This window comes from Papio anubis, chromosome 1, assembly GCF_008728515.1.
Source record: "Papio anubis isolate 15944 chromosome 1, Panubis1.0, whole genome shotgun sequence".
Classification (NCBI taxonomy): domain Eukaryota; kingdom Metazoa; phylum Chordata; class Mammalia; order Primates; family Cercopithecidae; genus Papio; species Papio anubis.
In genome coordinates, this window is record NC_044976.1 from 186,950,054 (window position 1) to 186,975,808 (window position 25,755).

At 41.5% G+C, this 25,755-nt stretch overlaps 1 protein-coding gene and 1 long non-coding RNA gene across 21 annotated transcripts in view; one reads left to right on the forward strand and one right to left on the reverse strand.

Annotated features, from left to right (window-relative positions):
* Nucleotides 1–25,755, reverse strand: part of RABGAP1L (RAB GTPase activating protein 1 like) — a 786,378-nt gene that overhangs the window by 41,179 nt on the left and 719,444 nt on the right. The gene's annotated exons all lie outside the window — the stretch shown is intronic.
* LOC116273601 lies at nucleotides 47–19,353 on the forward strand. Of its 2 annotated transcripts, XR_004181934.1 has the most exons (4): nucleotides 47–189; nucleotides 3,345–3,460; nucleotides 15,517–15,783; nucleotides 19,266–19,353. It is a non-coding gene; the product is annotated as an uncharacterized LOC116273601 (long non-coding RNA). The 2 variants fall into 2 exon arrangements; XR_004181920.1 differs by lacking the exon at nucleotides 19,266–19,353 and having other exon boundaries at nucleotides 15,517–15,893.

Consider the following 25,755-nt stretch of genomic DNA (forward strand, 5'->3'; position numbering starts at 1 on the left):
ATCTTGTTCAGGGAAACAGAGCAGGTTCCCAGAACAATATGTTGCTAGGAAACCTTCCAAGCTTATTTATCTTGTGCTGTGGGGTGATACTGAGCATCCACCTGTGTGACTGGCACAACATGAAAGGGAGGAAAAGGGTGGAGGAGGAAGAGACAGGAGAGCTGATATGAAACTCTTGTTATTTATGAGGTAATCAAAGAAAATAGATTTTCAGTTTTTAAAACCATATTTCAGGACAAACTTGATTTTATTTTAGGGAATACTGAATGGGATACAGAAGTTTGAAATTTTTCTTACTGGAGAAAGAAATTTAAAAACGTCTTCAGGGCTGGGCACAGTGGCTCACGCCTGTAATCCCAGCACTTTGGGAGGCTGAGGTAGGCGGATCACCTGAGGTCAGAAGTTCAAGACCAGCCTGATCAACATGGTGAAACCCCATCTCTACTAAAAATACAAACTTAGCTGGGTGAGGTGGCACATGCCTGTAATCCCAGCTACTCAAGAGGCTGAGGCAGGAGAATCGCTTGAACCTGGGAGGTGGAGGTTGCAGTGAGCCAAGATTGCACCATTGCACTCCAGTCTGGGCAACAAGAGTGAAACTCCGTTTCAAAAGAAAAAAAAAATCTCTTCAGTATGTACTTTTAATTAAAAGAACAAAAAGTCACTAAGAGTTATCAGAATTGAAACATCCTGTAAATAACGGTGTACTTGAAGAATGCGCTAAGAACCACCAGTCCAGGTCGGGCACGGTGGCTCACGCTTGCAATCCCAGCATTTTAGGAGGCCGAGGCGGGCGGATCACAAGGACAGGAGATTATGACCATCCTGGCTAACATGGTGAAACCCCGTCTCTACTGAAAATACAACAACAAAAAAAATTAGCTAGGTGTGGTGGCGGGTGCCTGTAGGCCCAGCTACTCAGGAGGCTGAGGCAGGAGAATGGTGTGAACCCGGGAGGCAGAGCTTGCAGTGAGCCGAGATTGCGCCACTGCACTCCAGCTTGGGCGACAGAGCAAGACTCTGTCTCAAAAAAAAAAAAAAAAAAACCACCAGTCCTTTTAAATGTCTACCTAATGTTGAGGTCCTGTTCCACCAACTGTCCATGCTCTGTCCTTTCAGTATTTCCTAAGTTCAAGGAATGTTCTCAAAGAATCTATAATTGTTTTATGTGTGCAACTAATGATGAGCATTCACTACTTTGAAATGGTATTAGTAACAGGCAAACAAACAAATAGAAAAAGAAAAAAAAAAGGATATCCATCCATGGCAAGACAACCCCTAACAAGTATGATAGTAGTCATTTAAATAATCAACCAAGGCTTGACATTGCAGGCTTGACACTACATTTGGCAGCATTTACAGACAGAACCAGTGTTTTCACCTTTTAAATAGTTTGTAATGTTTATATTTCACACTGTGCTTGGCCCTGACATTGAAATTCCTAACATAAATATCCATTTACACAGAAAGAGTAAATTGGAGCTGGAGGAACCTTTGGAGACTACTTGTCTGGTACAATCCCTTCTTTGGGATGAAGAAACTGAATAAATGTGGCTAGAGTCTTGGACAGAGCCACCTGATTGCAGCAGAGCAAATGGGAGTCTGGGTGGATCCACTGCCTCTCTGGCCTGTACTCTCCTCCTTCCGGGTACTGGGCCACCTCTCAGGTGCAGGGTTTCCCAAACTTTAGTCATTTGGATACCACTTTCATTATTTTTGCCATGCCCATACACGTTGTACTATGTTTTTTCTTTCTTTCTTTTTTTTTTTTTTTGACATGGAGTCTCACTCTCTCACGCAGGTTGGAGTGCAGTGGTGCAATCTTGGCTCACTGCAACCTCTGACTCCCAGGTTCAAGTGATTTTCCTGCCTCAGCCTCCCGAGGAGCTGGGACTACAGGCATGCACCACCACACCTGGCTAATTTTTGTATTTTTAGTGGAGACAGAGTTTCGCCATGTTGGTCTTGAACTGGTCTTGAACTCCTGACCTCGGGTGATCCACCTGTCTCGGTCTCCCAAAGCGCTGGGATTACAGGCGTAAGCCACCACGCCCAGTTGTAGCCTATTTTTTCTTTAAGACTCAGGGGTCTCACTATGTTGCCCAGGCTGGTCTCAACCTTCTGTCCTCAAGTGATCTGCCTGCCTCAGCCTCCCAAAGTGCTGGGATTACAGGTATGAGCCACTACACCCAACCAAAATCAACTAATTTTTTTATATACATTTATTTTCCAAGAAAATATTCCATTTGGAATCAACATAGACAACTGTGGTAGGCAGAAAATGGTCTCCCAGAGATGGTTGAATTCTAATCCCTAGAACTTGTGAATGTGTTACCTACCTTACATGGTCAAATGAATTTTGCAGATGTGATTAAGGTTAAGGACCTTAAGATGGGAAGGTTATTTTAGATTATCTGAGTGGGCCTAGTGAAATCATGTGAGTCATTAAAAGAAGAGAACCTTTCGGGACTTCATTCAGATATCACTACTGCAGAAGGATCAAAGAAATTCTGTGTGGCTTTGAAGACATGGGGAGAGATCCATGAGTAAGGCAATGTAGGCAGCCTCTAGAAGCTTGGAAAAGGCAAGGAAATGGATTCTCCCAAAGAACCGCCAGAAGGGAAGGCAGCCTGGCCAACACCCTCATTCCTAGCCCAGTGAGACCCAGACTTGTACAAAACTAAATACTAAAAGATTTATCTTCGTAGTTATTTGTTATGGAAACAATAGGAAACTAAAACAACATATTATAAATAACTACAATTAATTGAGCTACTAAATGTTTACAAACAAAACTCAGTTGAAAGTCTTAACACTTTTGCTTAAGACAATATAAGAACTCCTCTGCTCTTTATTTTACAACCAACTGCAAATTATGTCAATATAAAGTCAACTATAAACTATTAACCTTATGTTATAAATATCAGAATACTGGGGCTGGGCGTGGTGACTCACGCCTGTAATCCCAGCACTTTGGGAGGCTGAGGTGGACAGATCACAAGGTCAGGAGATTGAGACCATGCTGGCTAGCACGGTGAAACCCCATCTCTGCTAAAAATATAAAAAATTAGCTGGGAGTGGTGGTGGGCACCTGTAGTCCCAGCTGCTTGGGAGGCTGAGGCAGGAGAATGGCATGAACCCAGGAGGTAGAGCTTGCAGTGAGCCAAGATCACTCCACTGCACTCCAGCCTGGGCAACAGAGCGAGACTCCATCTCAAAAAAAAATACATACATACATACATACACACCAGAATACCAAACTAGACAGCAAGCAAAAAAATAAAAACAAGTCCACCCCAGCCCATGCATAGATTCACTCAGTGCCTTTCTGCTTTCTCCCTCAGATCACTAATGGCAACTGGTTGCACCAGTTGTACCCAGTTCCTGCCAAGGATCTGTGTGTCTGCTGGGTCTGTCCCACAGACCCTGGCCGATGGATGAAATGAGTACTCGGACACAGGTATGCAGTGTAAGAGCAGCTAGGTGACTGCCTGGCTCTAGTCACCAGAGAGCAGCCCCAAGAAGCTGGAGCTACTTGCTTTTATTCAGAGCAGGCACAATGCCAAAAGCCTGGAGCAAAAACAACCTGTAGGTAATTAACATTTATTGTTCCCCTTTCAGGGAGAATGTCCCCATGGATGATCAAAGGTCAGTTCCTGGTCAACCTAAGTAAACAAGCTTAAGATAAATTCCCCTACACTCTCTTGTACCTACTCCTTGCCCAATGCCTCAGGGTTATAGAAGAGCTGCCTTCAGCTATTCTCCCCTGGGGCTCTGCAGAACCTTCTAACCTTTCAGAAGGTTTGCATCCTTTCCCAGTAGTTTTTCCCCACCACTCTGACTGATCTCTCACAGTGTCCACTGATATTTTCTATTATGTTTCATTGTAATTCCACAATTATTTCTCAGACCCTCTAAAATGATTTCATAATCAGCAGTTTGAAGGACAGTGCACGAAATGAAATGGGCTTTTTCATCTATTCCCCTCATGATAATACTCAGAGGGTTATAGTTCTAAATCACTGGAGAAGCTTTATTAACTCTACTTATCACCAATACCCTCAACTGTCATTACAGACGAGAGTGGGTCCTTGTCAGCTGTTATCAGGAAATACAAAGAAAAGAGCTTAATGAGTTTGAGGCAAAGGGGAGTGGTAGGGGAATGGCGAGGGAGTGCTAAACAGTGACCTTCAATAACAGTAAAAGAGCACAATAATTACTCATTTGCCTTACTCTTTCTCAATATTAGTCATGCTGGCCTCAGTTGGAGATATGGGAGGGGAAGACTTCATTCTCCATGTCTTCTCTCTTCTTCTCATTTAAGGTGTTTATTTCATATTTGTATATATGATTCTTATAGATGGAATATATATTGTGTTGTATATCAATAATTATTAGATGAATTTGCCTTAATAATCTTCATCTCACTAATCATATCAACCAGTGATATAACCCTATTTTGCATTTTTACTTTCATATCTGATTTTGAATACTTACTAATATTTGAATTTCACATGCAATAGTTATTTCTTTTTTTTTTTTTTTTTTTTGCATGCCACCACGTCTAGCTAATTTTTGTATTTTTATTTGAGATGGAGTTTCTCCATGTTGTCCAGGCTGCTCTTGAATTCCTAACCTCAAGTGATCTGCCCTCCTCAGCCTCCCAAAGTGAGTTATTTCTAATAAAACTTATTTTGGCCAGGTGCAGTGGCTCACGCTTATAATCCCAGCCCTGTGGGAAGTCAAGATGGGTGGATCACTTGAGTTCAGGAGTTTGAGACCAGCCTGGACAACATGGTGAAACCCTGTGTTTATAAAAAATGCAAAAATTAGCTGAGCATTGTGGTACATGCCTGTAGTCTCAGCTACTTGGGAGGCTGAGGTGGGAGGATCACCTGAGCCTGGGAGGCTGGGTTGCAGTGAGGTAAAATCATGCCACTGCACTCCAGCCTAGGTGACAGAGTGAGACCCTGTCTCAAAACAAAACAAATAAAAACATATTTATTTGCTTACATATAAGATTTGGTTAAGTTTCCTGATTATCAAACTCAATCATTTTTTTTTTTAAGAGACAGGGTCTTGTTCTGCTGCTCAGGCTGGAGTGCAGTGGTGCAATCACAGCACACTGCAGCCTCGAATTCCTGGACTCAGATGATCCTCCCACCTTAGCTTCCTGAGTAGCTGGGACTATAGGGGCACACCACTATGCCTAGCGTTCTTTTTCTTCTTCTTCTTTTTTTTTTTTTTTTTTTTTTTTTTTGGTAGAGCCAGGGTCTCACTATGTTGCCCAAGCTGGTCTCAAAATCTAAGGCTCAAGCCATCTTCCCACCTCAGCCTCCCAAAGTGCTGGGATTACAGGTGTGAGCCACCATGCCTGGCCCAAACAAGATCTTTGTACATTTAGGAGTTCAAGCGTTTTGTATATTTAGGAGCTGCAGTGCTTTTCAACACCACAGATCTTAAACTTCAGATCATAATTAACGGAATAATGGAACTCTTAAGTAACAAATTTGAAACTCACTATAGTAACTTGAAAAGAACTTATACACAGAAAAGACAGAAATAACAGAATACACATGTAAAGATTTTCCAAGTTGGTCTATGCTCTGTAATATATATGGCATGATCTTTGGCATATCCTGACTTTATGAAATAGTATATTAATTTTGTGAAAAGTTGTTTTTGCATTTAAGTAGAGAAAAGAACCTGGGCACTACCAGTGTTTCTCAAGGTAAGATATTATTGGCATTTTGGGTGGAATAATTTTTGGTGTAGACTATGCTCTCCATTTCTGAGCCCATGGCATCCCTGGGCCCATTTATGATTTCACCTATTAAATGTCAGTAGCAGCTGCCTGTCACTGTGACAAACAGGATGCCTACACACACTTCTAAACCAGGTGTGGATGCTGGGGGCTAGTAGATTTGAGGGGCACATGTTTGAGAAGATGTGGGATTCATACTAAAAACCACTGAGCTAAACTATCAATAAAGACAAGAGGAGAGGCCTGGAACAGTGTGCAAGGTTTTTAGCACTGCAATGATATATTCAGATGTCCACTTCCCTCTGCTTTGTTCCTGGTTAGCAGTAATTGGCACTAAGTACGGAATTCCTTCATGTCAAAAAATTTCCTAACAGTTTTCAGCCTATAATTTAGAAAAATCTGTACTTAATCCTGCCAGCAACTCCATGAGGGAAGTATTATTTGGATTTTACGAATAAGTTGAGGATAGGTAACTTGCCTAAGATCATATAGCTGGTAAATAGTCAGAAATGAAATCCAGTTGGCCTCCAGAACCTGCCCTCTTTAACTACTTTGCTCTACTGCCTGGCACCAGATGATTAAAGTAAACCTGCTCAAGAAGCTGACAGTCTAGACATAGTGCCAAATATGTGTCTAGTTATCATCTAGTTTCATAAGTGCAATAACAGATATTTATAAAAGGTACAAAGATGATCAAGGAGAAATTTGTGGGACAGAGGGTTAGAGAGGGAGAAGCACCTCAGTGAGGAGGATTTTCATGACGAACGGTTTATGCAAGCTTCCTTGCCCAGTTAAAACACAGAGCATTTCCTCTGTACTCAGTTTTAACATTAGGTCAGTCACTTGTAAGAGCTATCATTCAGCGTTTGATGAATCTCCTTCTGTAATTCAGAAATGAAAGATACAAAAATATTAATTTATGGATGCAAATGCTGGTAAAGTACATCACTGTGTTGTTCTTTTTTAAATGCTGATATGACCCAAGTTAACATTTTCTGAAGTGAAGATTCCTGGTGTTCAGTTCAGGTGCCTAGAAAATTAATAGGCCAAAGGTACTAGCCATTATGTGCTGCTCTTGCTCACTTCAGACAATTTCTTAGGATGAATATAAATGATCTCATTTAATATATTAATCAATGGACAGAGAAAAAATAGATATGTAATATAGTATCACTTTCTTGGAAATGTGGGGGTTGCTGAGAGTTTCCAAGTCAGAGTCACAGTTATTTCTGAAAGAACTTATCAAGATCTGGACATAAAGTGGATCAGTGGCAACCAAAATTCTAACAGTCAGTTTGTAGTAGTATAAAGGACTCAGGAAGAAACAGATGAACAAGAATCAGGAGACGGCATCCAACAAGAGGAGGGACACGTCCTATAGGCTTCACTTAATCCTCTTCATAGTGGTCAGCAAAAGAAGTCACTTTGACTTCTTTTAAGCTTTTAGCACTAGGAGGAGAGGGAACATATTAAATAACGATATTTTGCCCCATTTGTCTTGGGTGTCAGGGGGAATCTTCAGAGAATCTAAGAGCCTGTAAATGATTATTAGCTGTATTCTAATACTTAAGGAGCATAATAGTTTAAGGGGGTGGGGACAAAGGACATACTTATCTCTTGCAACTCTAACATAATGTCCAAGGCTTATTATAGACATCAAATTCCTAGGCATTCTCCTCCTGAATTCGTACTAACACACAATCTATGGTGCTGTACTTGCTTTAATCTCATCTGACATGTCTAGCTTTCCCAATTACTCAAGCCTAGATGTGTGCAGACTTGTGACAGGTTCCTGGACCTTTATTCATGAATAATTGTGTGACATGAGCCACTTTCTAATGTTTGTGGCTTACTCCAGAATGTAACATGCTCATTAAAGTATCTTTGAGAGCTTCTGAAATACTGATTTGTATTTGCCACATTCTCGTATAAGCTGTGGTCCCAATGCTGTAGCAATTTTGGGAGACTTGCATTTTACAGAATCTGCTTACCTGTTCATTTTTAATTCCTCATCTTCAGGCCTGTAAATCTAATCTTGTATAATATTTTTGTGGAACTCCTTGGCACTTCTGCTTTAGAGATTTCCTATCAATAAATAATATCTGGAGGTAGAGGAATTTCTGTACTATGTGCTGACAACTCCTAAATTTATAGTTTTCAGCCCAGAACTTCTAAGCTTAGCCTACATATCCAATTGTGAACTTCCTATCATCATTTGGATGATTCACATTCAAGACATTTAAACCTGGACTAATACCCCACCTTTATTCTTCTCCCACTGTTCATCTTCCATCCAGAAGCTCAAGCCAGAAACCCACAAGTCACCATTGTCTTCTCCCCCAGCCAATGCTCAGGCAATCCACTAGATTCTATACTGTATGCCTCCAAAATATCTATCTTGTTTTTCTTTTGAACTTCACTGGCAATGCCCAATTCAAGCCATAATCACCTTTCAGCAGAACTAGTGCCATAAATTCCAAAGTGGACTCCCCATGTTCATAGTTGCTGTACTAAATCTTTTTGCCATTGGGCAGCCAAAGTAATTATTTCCAGGATGCAAATCTAACATCATTTTCCTTCCTAACATTTTCCAATTGCTTCCTATTGCACTTAGGATAGAGAAATACTTGGCTCTGCTAGTCCTATAGAATCTAGTCTCGGGCCGGGCGCGGTGGCTCAAGCCTGTAATCCCAGCACTTTGGGAGGCCGAGACGGGCGGATCACGAGGTCAGGAGATCGAGACCATCCTGGCTAACACGGTGAAACCCCGTCTCTACTAAAAATACAAAAAACTAGCCGGGCGAGGTGGCGGGCGCCTGTAGTCCCAGCTACTTGGGAGGCTGAGGCAGGAGAATGGCGTGAACCCGGGAGGCGGAGCTTGCAGTGAGCTGAGATCCGGCCACTGCACTCCAGCCTGGGCGACACAGTAAGACTCCGTCTCAAAAAAAAAAAAAAAAAAAAAAAAAAAAAAGAATCTAGTCTCTATCTACCTCCCTTTCATTCTCTATGCCTATATTTTGCAAAAGTGTGGTTTGTCCATCTCAGAAAGTACATAAAACTATCCAAATAGGTACAGAAAGCAAAAGGTGATTATGAGAATTTCATGTTGTTTTTAGAACATGAAAATAGGAAGGACTATTTTTATTTCACCTTTTAAAAAATATTCGTGCTTATTTTATTGTAGTACAGGTAGCTAATTTATTTAAAAATGAATGTACATGTATTGGTGGTATGGGCTCACATGACTTTCATTCACAAGGATCACAATCAAGAGTTTAAAGACAATCAGTCTCTGATCCAGCTACACAGGAGTTCTTTTAGTACCTTTACTGCATCATGCCCTCCCCTGCCTCAGGCTTCTGCTGGGATGGATCTAGTACATTCACCCTAAAATTCTGATTCAGAAGGTCTGAGGTGTGATCAGGCACCTCTATCTTTTAAAAAAATCTTAATGCTAATATTTGTGGATACAAAGTATATAGGGTGTGTATATATACATATATGAGGTACAAGAGATAGTTTGAAACTGGCATGTAATGTGTAATAATCACATCAGGTAAAATGGGGTAGCCATTCCCTCAAGCATTTATCCTTTGTGTTACAAAGAATTCAGTTACACTCTTATTTCGGAGGCAGGGTCTTGCTCTGTGGCCTCAACTGAAGTGCAGTGGTGCAGTCACCGCTCACTGTAGCCTCAACCTCCTGGGCTTAAGTGATCTTCCCACCTTTTAGCCTGTAGCTGGGACTACAGGCACCCGCCACCATACCTGGCTAATTTTTTGTATTTTTTGTAAAGACAGGGTCTCGCTATGTTGCCCAGGCTGGTCTTGAAACCCTGGGCTCAAGTGGTCTGACTTCCTCAGCCTCCCAAAGTGCTAGGATTACAGATGTGAGCCACTGCACCCAGCCCAATTATATTCTTTTAGTTATTTTTAAATGTACAATTAATTATTATTGACTATAGTCATCCTGCTGTGCTATCAAACTCGAGGTCTTATTCATTCTAATTTTATTTTGTTCAAGTTCCTTTATATTTACAAAGCTACTCAGGCAATTTTGATGTACTGCCCATCTGAAAAACCACCGAACTAAAACATTAAGTACTAGAAAGGAAGAAGAGACAGGCGAGAGAAGCTTTTATGAATTGGCCTGAGAACACAACCACCACTTCCTAAGGGAATATCCATTCTGAGTTTCAAACAACCAATTTATAAATAAATTTTAGGAGAGAAGAAATTTGTAAGATCAGGAAGGACTATTTTAGTGTCCCAAAATATTTCAAGAATCTATTTATATAAGCAGCTTGGATATAAGAATAAAATCAAGTTTTAAAGAAGACAAAAACCATATTCTTCATGCACAATTATTTGAGCAGCAGTTTCTCTTTGATACTCTAGTTGGGGTGGTTTAGAAATTAAACAGGCTGGCTGGGCATGGTGGCTTATGCCTGTAATCCCAGCACTTTGGGAGGCCAAGGTGAGCAGATCATCTGAACTTGGGAGTTTGAGACCAGCCTGGCCAACACGGTGGAACCCCATCTCTACTAAAAATACCAAAAAATTAGCCAGGTGTAGTAGCTCATGCCTATAATCCCAGCTACTCAGGAGGCTGAGGCAGGAGAATCGCTTGAACCCAGGAGGCAGAGGCTGCAGTGAGCCGAGATCGCGCCATTGCACTCCAGCCTGGGTGACAAGAGCAAAACTCCATCTCAACAACAACAACAACAACAAAAAAAACAAAAGAAAGAAAGAAATTAAACAGGCTTGGCTGAGCATGGTAGCTCATGCTGGTAATCCTATAATCCCAGCACTTAAGGAGGCTGAGGCAGGTGGATCACCTATGGTCACGAGTTTGAGAGTTTGAGACCAGCCTGACCAACATGGTGAAACCCCCCCGTCTCTACTAAAAATACAAACATTAGCTGAGGGAAAAAAGAGAGAGAGAGAGAGAAAGAAAAGAAAGAAAGAAATTAAACAGGCTTGCATTTGAAAACTTTCTCTGCCAAATACTAGCTATATAATTTTATGAGCAATTTACTTAAACCTCTTACTCAGAATTTCAATTGTTTATGTTTTGTAATAGGGTAACACAAACCACTACCATGACCATTTCCTTTAATTGAGCACACAACGCATGCTGCAGCACTGGCCTAAGCACTTAGCACATACATATACAAATATATATATATATATATTTTTTGAGATGCAGTCTCGCTCTTTCACCCAGGCTGGAGTGAAGCGGCGCGATCTTGGCTCACTACAACCTCTGCCCTCTGGGTTCAGGTGATTCTCCTGCTTTAGCCTCCCGAGTAGCTGGGATTACAGGCATCCACCACCACACCTGGCTAATTTTTGTATTTTTAGTAGAGATGGGGTTTTATCATGTTGGCTGGGCTGGTCTCAAACTCCTGACCTCAGGTGATCCACCTGCCTCGGTCTCCCAAAGTGCCAGGATTACAGGTATGACCCACAGCGCCCAGCCACTATTTAGCATTTTTTATATTTCTTAAGCCTCACAAAGAAACTGGGTGTTACTATATCCGTTTTATAAATTGAGTAAACCAAGAAAGACTAAGTAACACTCATAGACCCCATAATAATGACAGACTCTACAGGCTTTTGTTTTAACAGACTGGGTCTCACTATGTTGCCAGGCTGGCTATGAACTCCTGGGCTCAAGGAGTCCTCCTGCCTCAACCTCCCAAGTAGCTGGGACTACAGGTACATGCCTCTGCACCCAGTGACCCAAAAGGTCTTTTTGACACCAAAGTTAAAGCCTTAATCATACAGTGTTATGTGACTATCATCTACATTGCCTGTCATCTAGCCAACATGCATAGGACCTTTGATAAGCCTCATCAGTAGCCTGCAGCAGTTAACTGAGCTAATCAACTCAATGATGGAGATTGTGCCGTTACCACATAAATGAGAGATAATGAACCTAAGATACTTGCCACATTACCAGGCATAAGTTAGGAGATTTAAATTAAAAAAAAAAAAAAAAAGAGAGAGAGAGAGAGATGGCCAAATAGACTCGAGGGTGGTTGAATCAGGAATTTAACTCTGGGAGAAGCCTGCTTAAAATTCCATAAAGTCTTAACTGGGGGCAAACTGAAAGTAATATATTTTTCCTCCTCTTACTGCCTTCTGGAAAAAAAAAGCATTGAGAGCATAAACCACTCAGAAGATTTACAGCTTAAAGCAGATCACCTTAAGGTACTGGAATCAGTCAGTGCTTAGATGGAACATTTTTTGAGGCCTACATCTTCACTGAGAGTGCCCTTCTTTTCTATTTCCTATTCTTCCCTGTTTCTTTCTGTTCTCACTGCATCCCATACGGATTTGTACAAATGATGCTGGCTTCTTTTCTTCACCCACATGTAACAGTTGCTGCTGGATCATAACCATTCCTTCTATTGGTTTAAAATCTGTTTTTCTCAGATTCTTTACACTTGAAGGAAAGAAAAAAGGACATTTAGCCTGTTTTTCTTTTAAGCAATAAAAATTCTTCTCTCACTGTATTGACGATTCTCAATGTGCGGCTAAATTATGGAAATTCTGATTCTTTTCCTCTTTGAAAAAATTAAGAAGCAATAATATCAAGTTAGTATACCATGCTGGATGTTTTTTATTTCTTTTGGGGGAGGTGCTCAAAATCCATTGTAAATCTCAAGTAGAAATCCATTTCTAAATGAGTTTTTGGTTAGAAATTTATCACTTAAAAATTTTAGTACAGTATTTGGAGAGTAATGGAATGACTACCAAGCACTAAAAATTAAGACAGTAAGGTGGCATGCATTAAATCTGGTTACATGTTGAATTGTATTGGTCTGATTTCAGGGAGTAGAATAACCAGATATAGTTCCAAAATTGGACCACAGAAAGCTGATACAGCTATGCATTCAGAATGAGTTAATTAAGCTTATTTAAACACAGACAATAAGAGAGGAGAGAAAGAATGATGGGAAAACTAAGTAGGTCACTGTTCTCTATTATTATCAAGTGCTAACTTCATTATAATAGTACTGGCCTTTCCACCACAAAATGCTAAGAAACCTGAAACATTACTTTTATGTCAGTTGTCGCTGGCAATTAGGTCAAAAGTAAATACGTATCGCTTGCTAAAAATACAAGAGGCAGAAGGCTATAGACATTTATGCTCTAAGAAATTTAATTTGAAACTAATGTATAAGACAACCTAAGTAAATCTGACTTTAGAGAGATTCAACTTTACTATACCAGACTATATGAGAAGGACAGTGGAAAAGAAAAATGGGAAATTTTACTGTATTCATCTATCTATAAAGACAGTAAGTAAAACTGGTTAAAAGTCATCACCAGTAATATTAAATTGCATGAAGATTGTACTGACTTTTTTTTTTTTAATTTTTTGAGGCAGGGTCTCGCTCTGTTGCTCAGGCTGGAGTGCAGTGGTGCAATCACAGCTCACTTCAGCCTTGACTTCCCAGGCTCAAGCGATCCTCTCACTTTCAGCCTCCTGAGTAGCTGGGATCACAGGTGTAAGTCACCACGCCTAGCTAATTTTTCTGTAGAGGTGGGGTTTCACTGTGTTGTCCCAGCTGGTCTTGAACTCCTGGGCTCAAGTGATCTCTACACTTTGGCCTTCCAAAGTGCTAGGACTACAGGTGTGAGCCACTACACCTAGCCTTGCATTGCCATTTTTATACATCAACTTTTTAGCTTGGGAAGAAAAGTTTATCCATACAACTTTGCTCTCTTTTTGTTTTTTTTTTTTTTTAAGACAGAATCTTGTTCTGTTGCCCAGGCTGGAGTGCAGTGGCGTGATCTTGGCTCACTGCAAGCTCCACCTCCTGGGTTCAAGCGATTCTCCTGCCTCAGCCTCCTGAGTAGCTGGGATTATAGGCCCACACCACCATGCCTGGCTAATTTTTTTATACTTTTAGTAGAGACAGGGTTTCGCCATGTTGGCCAGGCTGGTCTTGAACTCTTGATCCCAAGTGATCCACCCACTTAAGCTTTCCATAGTGCTGGAATTACAGGCGTGAGCCACTGCATCTGGCCACAACTTGGCATTTCTAAAAATGATTTATTCACTCACTCATTCAACAAGTATTTATTTACTATTTACTATGTAGCAGGCAAAGCCATCCTGAAACAAAGGCACAGTCTATCCCCTGAAGAAGTTTACAGTCCGGTGGGGAGAAAGTCTTTTTTTTTTTTTGAGATGGAGTCTTGCACTGTTGCCCGGGCTGGAGTGCAGTGGCATGATCTCGGCTCACTGCTACCTCCACATCCTGGGTTCAAGGGATTCGCCTGCCTCAGCCTCCTAAACAGCTGGGATTACAGGTGCCTGCCACCACATACGGCTAATTTTTGTATTTTTAGTAGAGACCAGGTTTCACCATGTTAGCCAGGCTGGTCTTGAACTCCTGACCTCATGATCCACCCGCCTCAGCCTCCCAAAGTGCTGGGATTACAGGCATGAGCCACCGCACCCAGCCTGGGAGAAAGTCTTAAAAGAAATAATCACAATATAAATAAATACTGTATTTACAAAGTAAGTTAAGTACTCTGAGGGAGAAGAAAAGCTGGAGGGATACTGATACATGGCTCTAATTTTTATTGCTTCTCTGAGGAATGACAATGAAGCTGAGCCTTGAAGAGTAGGGTAGCCAGTGAGGATTCGGGAGAAAGGGTGTTCCAGACACAGGGAACAATAAGCACAGGATGATGAAGAGCAAGACCAGCTACACAATTTGCAGGCTCAGTGCAAGATAAAAATTGAACACAAAAACTAAGAATTTCAAGCTAGTGATAGAGCATTCAAGCAAGTATGGGGACCTATGTGACTGCACAGGTCACACACGTATTAAGCCAGTTTTGGAAAGGATGCATGTTTAAGGGTCATAAGGCCAGTTGCTGGAGCACAGTGAGGGGAGGAATTGCTAGCTGAAGAGTATGAGAGGTACACAGGAACCAGTCCAAGGTGCAGGGCCTCCAGGGACCAACCTCACAGAGGTTCATAGTTTCCTGAAATAGTTAGCAAAGAGCTATTGTGTAAGCAAGGCTGTTATGTAATCATTCTGGTGGGTGCTGAGAGGAAGACAAAGAATATAGTTTCTGCTTTTAAGGCGCTTACAAATAATTATATAATTTAGGGTAGAATGTGACAGGTTCCACAAGAAAGGTATAAGTACCAATATGTGGGGGCTTCAAGGGATGAAGATGACTCAGTTGGAAGTGGAGAACTGCAAAGCACACAGACAGAAGGACTGCACACTGACTGAAATTAGCATACTTCTGCCGTTGGAGCTATGATTTAACCATATCACTGCAGAAATAGCAAGCACATCCAGCACTTCCTATGTGCCAGGCACTGAGTGCTAGATGCTCTATGTGTATTAATTCATTTTAGCCTCACGTCTCTGCAGTAGGTGCTATTCTATCATTTTCATTTTACAGAAGAAGAACAAAGGCACAGAAACGTTAAATAGCTTGCCCAAGGCCACATAGCTAGTAAAGTGGGGATTAATTTGAATCCAGGCAGTCTGGGTTTAACATCCTTGCTTTGAACTATTATACTATACTATCATTTTACTAACATTAAGTGTTTTATTTTGCTTTGTTTTTTAAATCTGTGTGCTATAATTGCACCTCCTTTACTTTTCTCCTGGTGTACTTGGTTAGTTATATATACTGCTTAAAATTGGCTGGGAAATATAGAATAAGAGAAATAATTGTCCTAAATATTTGTACTTCTTTATTATCTAGAGCCGGAGTTGGCCGAACAGCAGTATGAAATACATTTAGGTGTGAGTTTCTGAAAGAAGACAACACAGACAGCACTACTTTCCTCTGCTGCTGGCGTCAGTCCCAGTGTGTCTTTGCATCGATGGCTAACTAGAGCCATGCAGTTATGGACAATTACTACTGACTCCCTTAGAACTATGAACAGTGAATTAATGGAACTCTAAGAACTCACACATTGGCTCCCAGTGTCCCTATGACCCAAAGCTGAATCTGTTCCATACAGAATTGGTAAGTACATGCATGTGCTCATTATAACAAATATCTACTGTGTACAAGGCACTGTGCCACACGCTATGTGGAATACAAAGAAAGTTATGACACAGTCCTTTCATCAAGAAACTTACAATAAATTTTAAAATTTTGTTAATGCCATAATAGAAATATAAGCCTCATTCTATGATGGTGCAGAGGAGAATGAGTTCACAAATCCATCAGGAAATTTAGGATAGACTTTAAGGAAGAGATAGCATGTAAGCATTGTCCCGGAGGGAGGTTTTGTTATTGACCATTCTGAAGTGTCAGGGGATTTTTTGTTTTGTTTTGTTTTGGTGGAGGAGAAGGAGGGTATATATCAGTGCCTCCAAAGACTGAAAATAGGCGTGGCCATAGGTCTCCTCACTACCTTTCTACCAGGTAGAAAGCATCTTCTGTTAGGTGATAGTCAACAGGCCCAAACAGTGCTCTGCCTCGGGTGCAGGCATTAGGCTATCTGGCTTGCTGGAATCTGATGTGCAATTCATGCAGGGCCAGAGGAAACTGTATAGTATTTCTAACCAATCCAATGTGAAATTATTTCTGGCATCCTTTATGCTAACTAGAAAACCCTCTGGTGTAGATTTAAAGATAAGCAGGTTAAATTTACAGTAGTTATCTCCTGATTAGGGTCTTTCCAATGCCAAACAACTACCCTTACACTATGTATTCCCGTTATCGGTGTGTTTCAAATGTTAATCAATCATGTCCAAGGTGTAGACTAACTAACACGTTGTGTAGACTGGGGTGTTTTAATGTAAATTACAGACAGTGTTACAGTAGGGTAGGGCTATCAGAGGGGTATAGGGAGGGACAAGATGTTCCAGATGGAAGGAACAACTCGTTATTGCTTCTATCTTTCCTCATTCCTAAAGGAAACTTCTGTAAGCAAAGGCATGGAGCTACAAAATGTGCGCCTACTAAATGTGCTAAGCAGTTCTGTTTGTTTGGGTGAGGAGCTACATGACCTGGCATAAGGTACCTGCAGAGTAGGCCGGAAAGAATACACTGAAGCCAGATTGAAGACTGTCTAGGTTGCTGCCAATCGCTGAAAGCATGAACCTATTTTGGTAGTTGCTAGCTCAGTGACCATATTTTCTGAAATAAAAACCAGGCAGATGGTCTTAACAGATGTTTGCATCCATTCTGGATATGAGAAGCAATTTGGAATATGAAAGAACCTAAAATACTAAAAGTTTTTGGATTGTTTTGGTAGCCGGGCTTATGAGGCAGAATATTTGACGTTAGAACTGTCTTTTAAAAGAAAAGTCTTGTCACAATGATGTGAAGAGATCACTGAGGTTTTAAAATAGTAAAAGGATCAAGACTGTGTTTTTACAAACATGAATCTGGAAATCATGTATATGCTAAAGTAGAGGGAAGATAAAGCAAAGAAGAAAGCGTTAGGTGCAGTGGCTCATGCTTGTCATTCTAGTATTTTGAAGGGTGAGGTGAAAGGATCACTTAAGCTTAAGAGTTCAAGACCAGCCTGGGTAACAAAGTGAGACTGCATCTCTACAAAAAATTTTTTTAAAAAATTAGCTGGGCATGGTCAGTGGTGTGTGCCTGTAGTCCCAGCTACTCCAGAGGCTGAGGCAGAAGAATCCCTTAAGCCCAGAAGTTTGAGGTTGCAGTGAGCTATGATCGTGCAACCGCATTCTAGCCTGGGTGACAGAGTGAGATCCTGTCTTTAAAAAAAAAAAAAGAAAGAAAGAAAGAAAAGGAGAAAGGTAGCAATTGAAAGGACATTTAGGAAGTTAGGAAAATAAATCAGGAAAAAGGGACTTTGTGAAGAAGGTGACAGTAGAAAGGGAAAGGAAAGAAGTTTTCCTAGTCCTGGGAATCAGTCTATGTCACTCATGTAATAATCACATATGGCTGTTATGAGCTATTCCTGGGGTATGAATTTTCCAAACTCCATTGGGATGCCTTAAGGCAAAAAATCCTGCCTTACTTACAGTTGGTATCTACTGCAACCTAACACAAAGCCGAATACTTAGTAGATGCCTAAAGCAGATGTATTCAGTTAAGCATATTCTTACTGACTCATGATTCAAATGGAATTTGTTAATTAGTTAACTGTTAGAATAAAACAAACAGATGAAGACTATGCCCATACATTTTCCTCAAGTACGGGTGTTATAGGAGATAGGTAATGACACAGAGCTGATAAGTGGAAAAACATAGAAATGCACTTAACATAGGATATTCTTGTTAACTAAATGAGAAAACTGTGATAACCAATTAAATTTGGCAGTTTTCTCTGATATGTTTAACAGAGCCAATAATTACCTCTGTTCTGTGGGACAATTTCTAAAATAATGCATAAGAATAAGACTATTTGAGAAGACTTTTTATACTATGCAACTGCAGCATTCCCTAAATCAAAACTTTTTTTTTTTTTTTTTTTTTTTTTGTGAGACAGAGTCTCGCTCTATTGCCCAGGCTGGAGTGCAGTGGCACAATCTCAGCTCACTGAAACCTCTGCCTCTTGGGTTCAAGCAATTCTTCTGTCTCAGCCTCTCAAGTAGATGGGATAACAGGCACGCGCTACCACACCCAGCTAATTTTTGTACTTTTTTAGTAGCAATGGGGTTTCGCCATGTTGGCCAGGCTGGTCTCAAACTCCTCACCTGAAGTGATTTGCCCGCCTCAGTCTCCCAAAGTGCTGGGATTACAGGCATGAGCTACCACGCCTGACCCAAAATTCATTTCTTTAATCTTGGATAGAACATGAGAGGAAAGTTAGAACACCATGCTTGCTAGATTTTTAACACATAAACAACAGATCTATACCTACCAATCAAAGTATGTTCAAGAGAATTCTCATTTCAGAAAAAAAGGTAATATCAAACTTTCTAAAAACTGGTTACGGCCGGGCGCGGTGGCTCAAGCCTGTAATCCCAGCACTTTGGGAGGCCGAGACGGGCGGATCTCGAGGTCAGGAGATCGAGACCATCCTGGCTAACACGGTGAAACCCTGTCTCTACTAAAAAGTACAAAAAACTAGCCGGGCGAGGTGGCGAGCGCCTGTAGTCCCAGCTACTCGGGAGGCTGAGCCAGGAGAATGGCGTAAACCCGGGAGGCGGAGCTTGCAGTGAGCAGAGATCCGGCCACCACACTCCAGCCTGGGTGACAGAGCGAGACTCCGTCTCAAAAAAAAAAAAAAACTGGTTACAAAATATCTAATCATTTTTTATGTACAGAGTAAATCAAATGAAAATCTATCTGAAATTAGGCTTGGTCAAACACAAGTAAAGGAAAGACCCTAAGATTAGCTTATTTTGTGTGCTTCTTTAAGGTCCATCTACTGCAGTTTACACATAAATGATTGCTCTTCAAAGTTTGGGCTGGGGAGTTATTTATGTTCCCATTTCTATGGAAACTGTGGGGAGGCATGAAAAATATGGTATGGGAAAATGTGTATTTCAACCCTTACTTCCTTTCTACCCGTCCAGCCCAGCCCTCCTCATTTCCAGGGGAACAGGAGTTGAAAGACCTCTGGCAGCTGAAGGTAAAAGCTCACTAACGGATTGCAGCTGTTGGACTATCAGCTGAGAACTGCAAATGACAGCTCATCACAGCCGTCAAAATTTTTAAATGATGATTTCCCTAATAAATCCCCCACTGTAATAATTTACAAGGGGGAAATTGACTATATAGCTAGTGCAAGGAAAAACACTCAATGGGATCTTTTGAAGCTGAGTCCGTTGCTGTCTTTCATAATTCCAATGTCATTGATCATTTTTCAGAGAATAACTGCAATAGGAAACACAGTGAAATCAAAAGTACTCTCATCAACTCATTGTATCACAAACTTCCTCCAAATGGTGCGGGTGGAAAAAGTACTGGGTAACTAATTAAACTGAGGATGGATGGAGAAAGGGAAAGAGAGGGAGGAAGAATCCAATTTAACATTTAAACACTATTTAATTATATTTTATTACAATAAACTATGTGAAGATTGTCAGCTACCCACAGGGGAGGGAGCCCGGTGAATGTAGTAAAATCTAGACATAAGCCTTAGCAGAGAAATCTATAGACATACAGTATTGCTATCCAAATCACCTGAGTTCAAGTAGTGAGGTATACCTATATTTCTTTAGTAATTGAAAAGGACAGGCCAGAACTTGCTAAAAATTACCCAATTCCCCTCTACATCCAAGGGCTTTGGAATACATATGTAAAATTATTTATAGATGGAAATCTGTGTTATATGCTTTTAGCTCAAGGGAAATATCCTCATTAATAACCTGAAATGTGACGGGGCACGGTGGCTCACTACTGTAATCCTAGCACTTTGGGAGGCTGAGGTGGGCAGATCACGAGGTCAGGAGTTTGAGACCAGTCTGGCCAACATGGTGAAACCCCATCTCTACTAAAATACAAAAAAAATTAGCTGGGCTTGGTGGCGGGCGCCTGTAATCCCAGCTACTTGGGAGGCTGAGGCAGGAGAATCACTTGAACCCAGGAGGTGGAGGCTGCAGGTAGCTGAGATTGGGCCACTGCACTCCAGCCTGGGCAACAATGTGAGACTCCATCTCAAAAATAATAATAATAATAACCTGAAATGAATGCCCTCATATAAAACACATGCAAAGTTTGAAAAAGAAAAAATATGTAATTCTTTTTGTTTTACATGTACGTAGGTCAACTGTGTCTCTGAGCTACCTTTTCATTGTTTTTGGAGAGGTTGCTATCCCAAATTCTTCACTCTAAGTTGGCTTCTACTCACACATGCCTCAGGCAAATACAAAACCTGAACATTTTCTTTTTTTTCTTATTGTTTTTTTGAGACAGAGTCTCGTTCTGTCACCCAGGCTGGAGTGCAGTGGCCGATCTTGGCTCACTGCAATCTCTGCCTTCCCGATTCAAGCAATTCTCCTGCCTCAGCCTCCAGAGTAGCTGGGCCTACAGGTGCGTGCCACCATGCCCGGCTAATTTTTGTATTTTTATTAGAGCTAGAGTTTCACCATATTGGCCAGGCGGGTCTCAAACTCCTGACCTCATGATCTGCCCTCCTTGGCCTCCCAAAGTGTTGGGATTACAGGTGTGAGCCACTGCGCCTGACCAAAACCTGAACATTTTCTAACGTGATTCAACAAAATGGTGCCAAGAGTATTAACTAACAGGATAAGGGGAGAGTATTCTAACAGACTTTTGGGGCCATTCTTCTTATTCTTACCAAAATCTCTAAGGTGATATTTCCAAGATAAGAACAAACTGGAGAACAAATGGAGGAGCTTCAAATTAGGACCTCTGGTTTTTCACTGTTGAATTTAGTCTGATTCTGTTTATTTCAAGAAGCACATGTTGAAAACCTACTTATCAACCAGCACCAGGCTGGGCACTGTGGCTCACGCCTGTAATCTCAGCACTTTGAGAGGCTGAGACAGGTGGATCATTTGAGGTCAGGAGTTTGAGACCAGACTGACCAACATGGTGACACCCCATCTCTATTAAAAATACAAAAAAAATTAGCTGGGCCTGGTGGCACATGCCTGTAATCCCAGCTACTCAGGAGGCTGAGGCAGGAGAATTGCTTGAACCTGGGAGTGGAGTTTGCAGTGAGCTGAGATTGTACCATTGCACTCCAGCCTGGGTGACAAAGCAAGACTCCATCTCAAACAAACAAACAAACAAACAAACAAAACAAAACAAAACAAACCAGCACCAGGCACTGTAATACATTTATGACAGTTTCTAACTGCAAGATATATATTTTTTAATGAAGTATTGCTATTAAAAATTAATCTTGGGCTGGATGCGGTGGCTCATGCCTGTAATTCCAGCACTTTGGGAAACCGAGGCAGGTGGATCACCTGAGATTAGGAGTTTGAGACCAGCCTGGCCAACATAGTGAAACCCCATCTCTACTAAAAGTGAAAAAAATTAGCGGGGCGTGGTGGTGGGCACCTGTTATTCCAGCTGCTCATGAGACTGAGGCAGGAGAATTGCCTGAACCAGGGAGGCAGAGGTTGCAGTGAGTTGAGATCACATCATTGCACTCCAGCCTGGGCAACAAGAGCAAAACTCTGTCTCAAAAAGACAAAAAAATTAATCTTGACCGGGCTTGGTGGCTCATGCCTGTAATCCCAGCACTTTGGGAAGCCGAAGCGGGTAGATCACCTGAGGTCAGGAGTTTGAGGCCAGCCTGGCCAACACGGTGAAACCGTATCTCTACTAAAAGTACAAAAATTACCCCGGCGTGGTGGCAGGAGCCCGTAGTCACAGCTACTCAGGAGGCTGAGGCAAAAGAATCGCTTGAACCCAGGAGGTGGAGGTTGCAGTGAGCCGAGATTGTACCACTGCACTCCAGCCGGGGCAACCAGAGCAAGGCTCCATCTCAAAAAAAAAAAAAAAAAAAAAATTAATCTTATAAAAATTATGGTCCTTCCTCATTATCACTAGACCTTGATGTATATGAAGGTTGTCCTAAGACAATCTTTTCAAATGTCACTTATAGTGTAACATATAATTATATAATTGAAGCTATAAAATGCAGATTACTAATTGAAAAAAATGAAAGTGACTTATATAAACATGGGATCAAAGTAATAAGCTCTGGTACTCTTTTGTTTCTTTGTTTTTGAGGCAGAGTCTCCCTCTGTGGCCCAGGCTGGAGTACAGTGGTGAGATCGCGGCTCACTACAAGCTCCGCCTCCTGGGATCACGCCATTCTCCTGCCTCAGCCTCCCCAGTAGCTGGGACTACAGGCGCCCGCCACCGCGCCCGATTAATTTTTGTTGTATTTTTTAGTGGAGACAGGGTTTCACCATGTCAGCCAGGATGGTCTCGATCTCCTGACCTCGTGATCCCTCCGCCTCAGGCTTCCAAAGTGCTGGGATTACAGGCGTGAGCCACCGCACCCGGCCAAGCTCTGGTACTTTCTAATTCTTAGTGAAGTTTCATCTTTTCATAAGCAAATATTTACTAGCTAACATCATGATTAGGTTAGTGTTAGGGAGCACTTCGTTGTCTCTATAAGGTGTACAGTAATTTAGGTTCATAATATAAATCTGCCAATTTAAAGAATGCTTCAGTTTATTTATTTTTTGAGACAGCAGCTTGCTCTGTTGCCCAGGCTGGAGTGGTACAGTGACATGCTCATGGCTCACCGCAGCCTTGACCTGCCAGGGTCAAGTGATCCTCCCACCTCAGGAGCTGGGACTACAGGCATGTGCCACCATACCAAGATAATTTTTATATTTTTTGTGGAGTCAGGGTTTTGCCATGTTGCCCACACTGGTCTTGAATTCCTGGGCTCAAGCAATCTGCCTGCCTCAGCCTTTTGTATAGCTGGCACCACAGGTGTATGCCAGCACTCCCAGCTAATTTTCTTATTTTTAGTAGAGACCGGGTCTTGCCACATTGCCCAGGCTGGTCTCAACCTCCTGGCCTCAAGTGATTCTCTTACCTCAACCTCCCAAAATTGTGAGATTACCAGCGTGAGCTACTACACCCAGCAGAAGCTGCTCTTTCCTTGCTAAATATCATCACGTCCTTGGACTTTGTGTTCTCATCAATTCTAATATCAGCACTAGTGGTTGTCTTTTTTTCTGGATACATTTTCTACCCAGAAAAAAAGTTAAATTTAAAACTACATACTGAAAAAACAGCTGTGCTTATCAAGACTTACTCTTTTTTTTTTTTTTTTTTTTTTTGGTGAGACGGAGGATTACTCTTGTTGCCTGGGCAGGAGCGCAATGGCGCGATCTCGGCTCACGGCACAGCATCCTCTGCCTCCCAGGTTCAAGCGATTCTCCTGCCTCAACCTTCCGAGTAGCTGAGATTACAGGCAGGCGCCACCATGCCCAGCTAATTTTATATTTTTAGTAGAGACGGGGTTTCACCGTTTGCCCAGGCTGATCTTGAACTCCTGAATTCAGGTGATTCACCTGCCTATGCCTCCCAAAGTCCTGGCATTACAGGCGTGAGCTACTGCGCTCAGCCAAGACTTACTCTTTTCGAACCCTCATTGGGCATATATTGACAATCAGGACTTTTACAAAATTACCAAGTATTACAGTGTCATGGCTCTTAAGGTAATCTCACAAAAATGTTGAAATTGGCCGGGCGCGGTGGCTCAAGCCTGTAATCCCAGCACTTTGGGAGGCCGAGACAGGTGGATCACGAGGTCAGGAGATTGAGACCATCCTGGCTAACATGGTGAAACCCCGTCTCTACTAAAAATACAAAAAACTAGCCGGGCGAGGTGGTGGGCGCCTGTAGTCCCAGCTACTCGGGAGGCTGAGGCAGGAGAAGGGCTTAAACCCGGGAGGCAGAGCTTGCAGTGAGCTGAGATCCGGCCACTGCACTCCAACCTGGGCGACAGAGCGAGACTCCATCTCAAAAAAAAAAAAAAAAAAATGTTGAAATCACAAATGATAATGAATTAAAAAGTCTACTATGTTATAATTTTCAGAATTCTAAGTCTTTCATATTTCCTTTTTCAGAGTTAATGATTTTCTGAGACACATTTTCAAAGGATTATTTATAAGAACCAGACAAAATTAAGCCAAAGTCCATATTACGTGAAACTTCATCTCCTAGGCTTTGTAAATGTGAATGGGTATATGTTTACGTATCTTGTTTCTTGTCTGGAAAAAGTCAAAAGTACTATATCTAGATAATTCTCAAAACTTTAATCACATAAACTCAGAAAAACAGAACCCAAAGATATATATAAAAATTTTGCAGTAAGACAATAAAAGTCTCCTTGAGAACAAAGAAAATGAAAAATCATAAATATCAATCACCTTTAAGAAGGGAATCAGCTGTAATTCAAGGGAAACTTTAATTTAAACTGAAACTATTTTAAAATTCAGGTTCTGTGTCCTAATTATACCTTTTTGCTGACAGAAAAGCTAACAGATACAGGACATATCTGACCCAGGAATCTAAGCAAATAACATACTACCTGGCTAATCCAGTTGAGGTGAAGGTCACAATACTGAATTGGAATATGCTGTGTTCTCTACTGTAAATAAAGTTTTTTATCTTTTCATGCCACTCAAGAAAAAGAGATAAAACTTTCTTATTCTCAAATTGCTTTATACAGAGCCTGTCTTATTTACCCGAAATGTAAACCTCCATGTCTATATATAAGTAAAATTTGTGAAGCATATATATATATGAATGAGATAGAGTATCACTCTGCTGCCTAGGCTGGAGTGCAGTGTCAGTTCACGGAAGGTATGACCTCCTGGGATCAAGCCAATCTACCGTCTTACCCTCTTGAGTAGGTGGGACCACAGGTGCATGCCACCACTAGCAGCTAATTTTTGTATTTTTTTGTTGAGACGAGGTTTTGCCATGCTGCCCAGCTGGTCTTAAAACTCCTGGGCTCAAGCAGTTGATCCACCTGCCTCGGCCCCCCAAAGGGCTGGGATTACAGGCGCGAGCCACTGTGCCTGGCCTTGAAGCATATTTTTGATACTGTAGAAAAAACGGCCAGTACGGGAGAGTAATAGTTCATTAATTGTACATTCTTACATCAGATGTGAGCTTAAAATAAGTAAAAACTGTACAAGTTTCGGCCAGGCGTGGTGGCTTACGCCTGTAATCCCAGCACTTTGTGAGGCCGAGGCAGGTGGATCACCTGAGGTCGGAAGTTCGAGACCAGCCTGACCCATATGGTGAAACGCTGTCTCTACTAAAAATACAAAATTCGCTGGACATGGTGGTGCATGCCTGTAACCCCAACTACGTGGGAGGCTGAGGCAGGGGAATTGCTTGAACCCAGGAGGTGGAGGTTGCAGTGAGCTGAGATCATGCCATTGTATTTCAGCCTGGGCAACGGAGCGAGACTCCATCTCGAAACAACAACAACAACAAACAAAAATGAAAACTGCAAAACTTTTATTTCTTTGATATTAATTTCTGGTCCTTCCTTTAACTATTTATTAACTGTAAGGCTTTAATTAAAACGTTTCTATACCAAAAAGA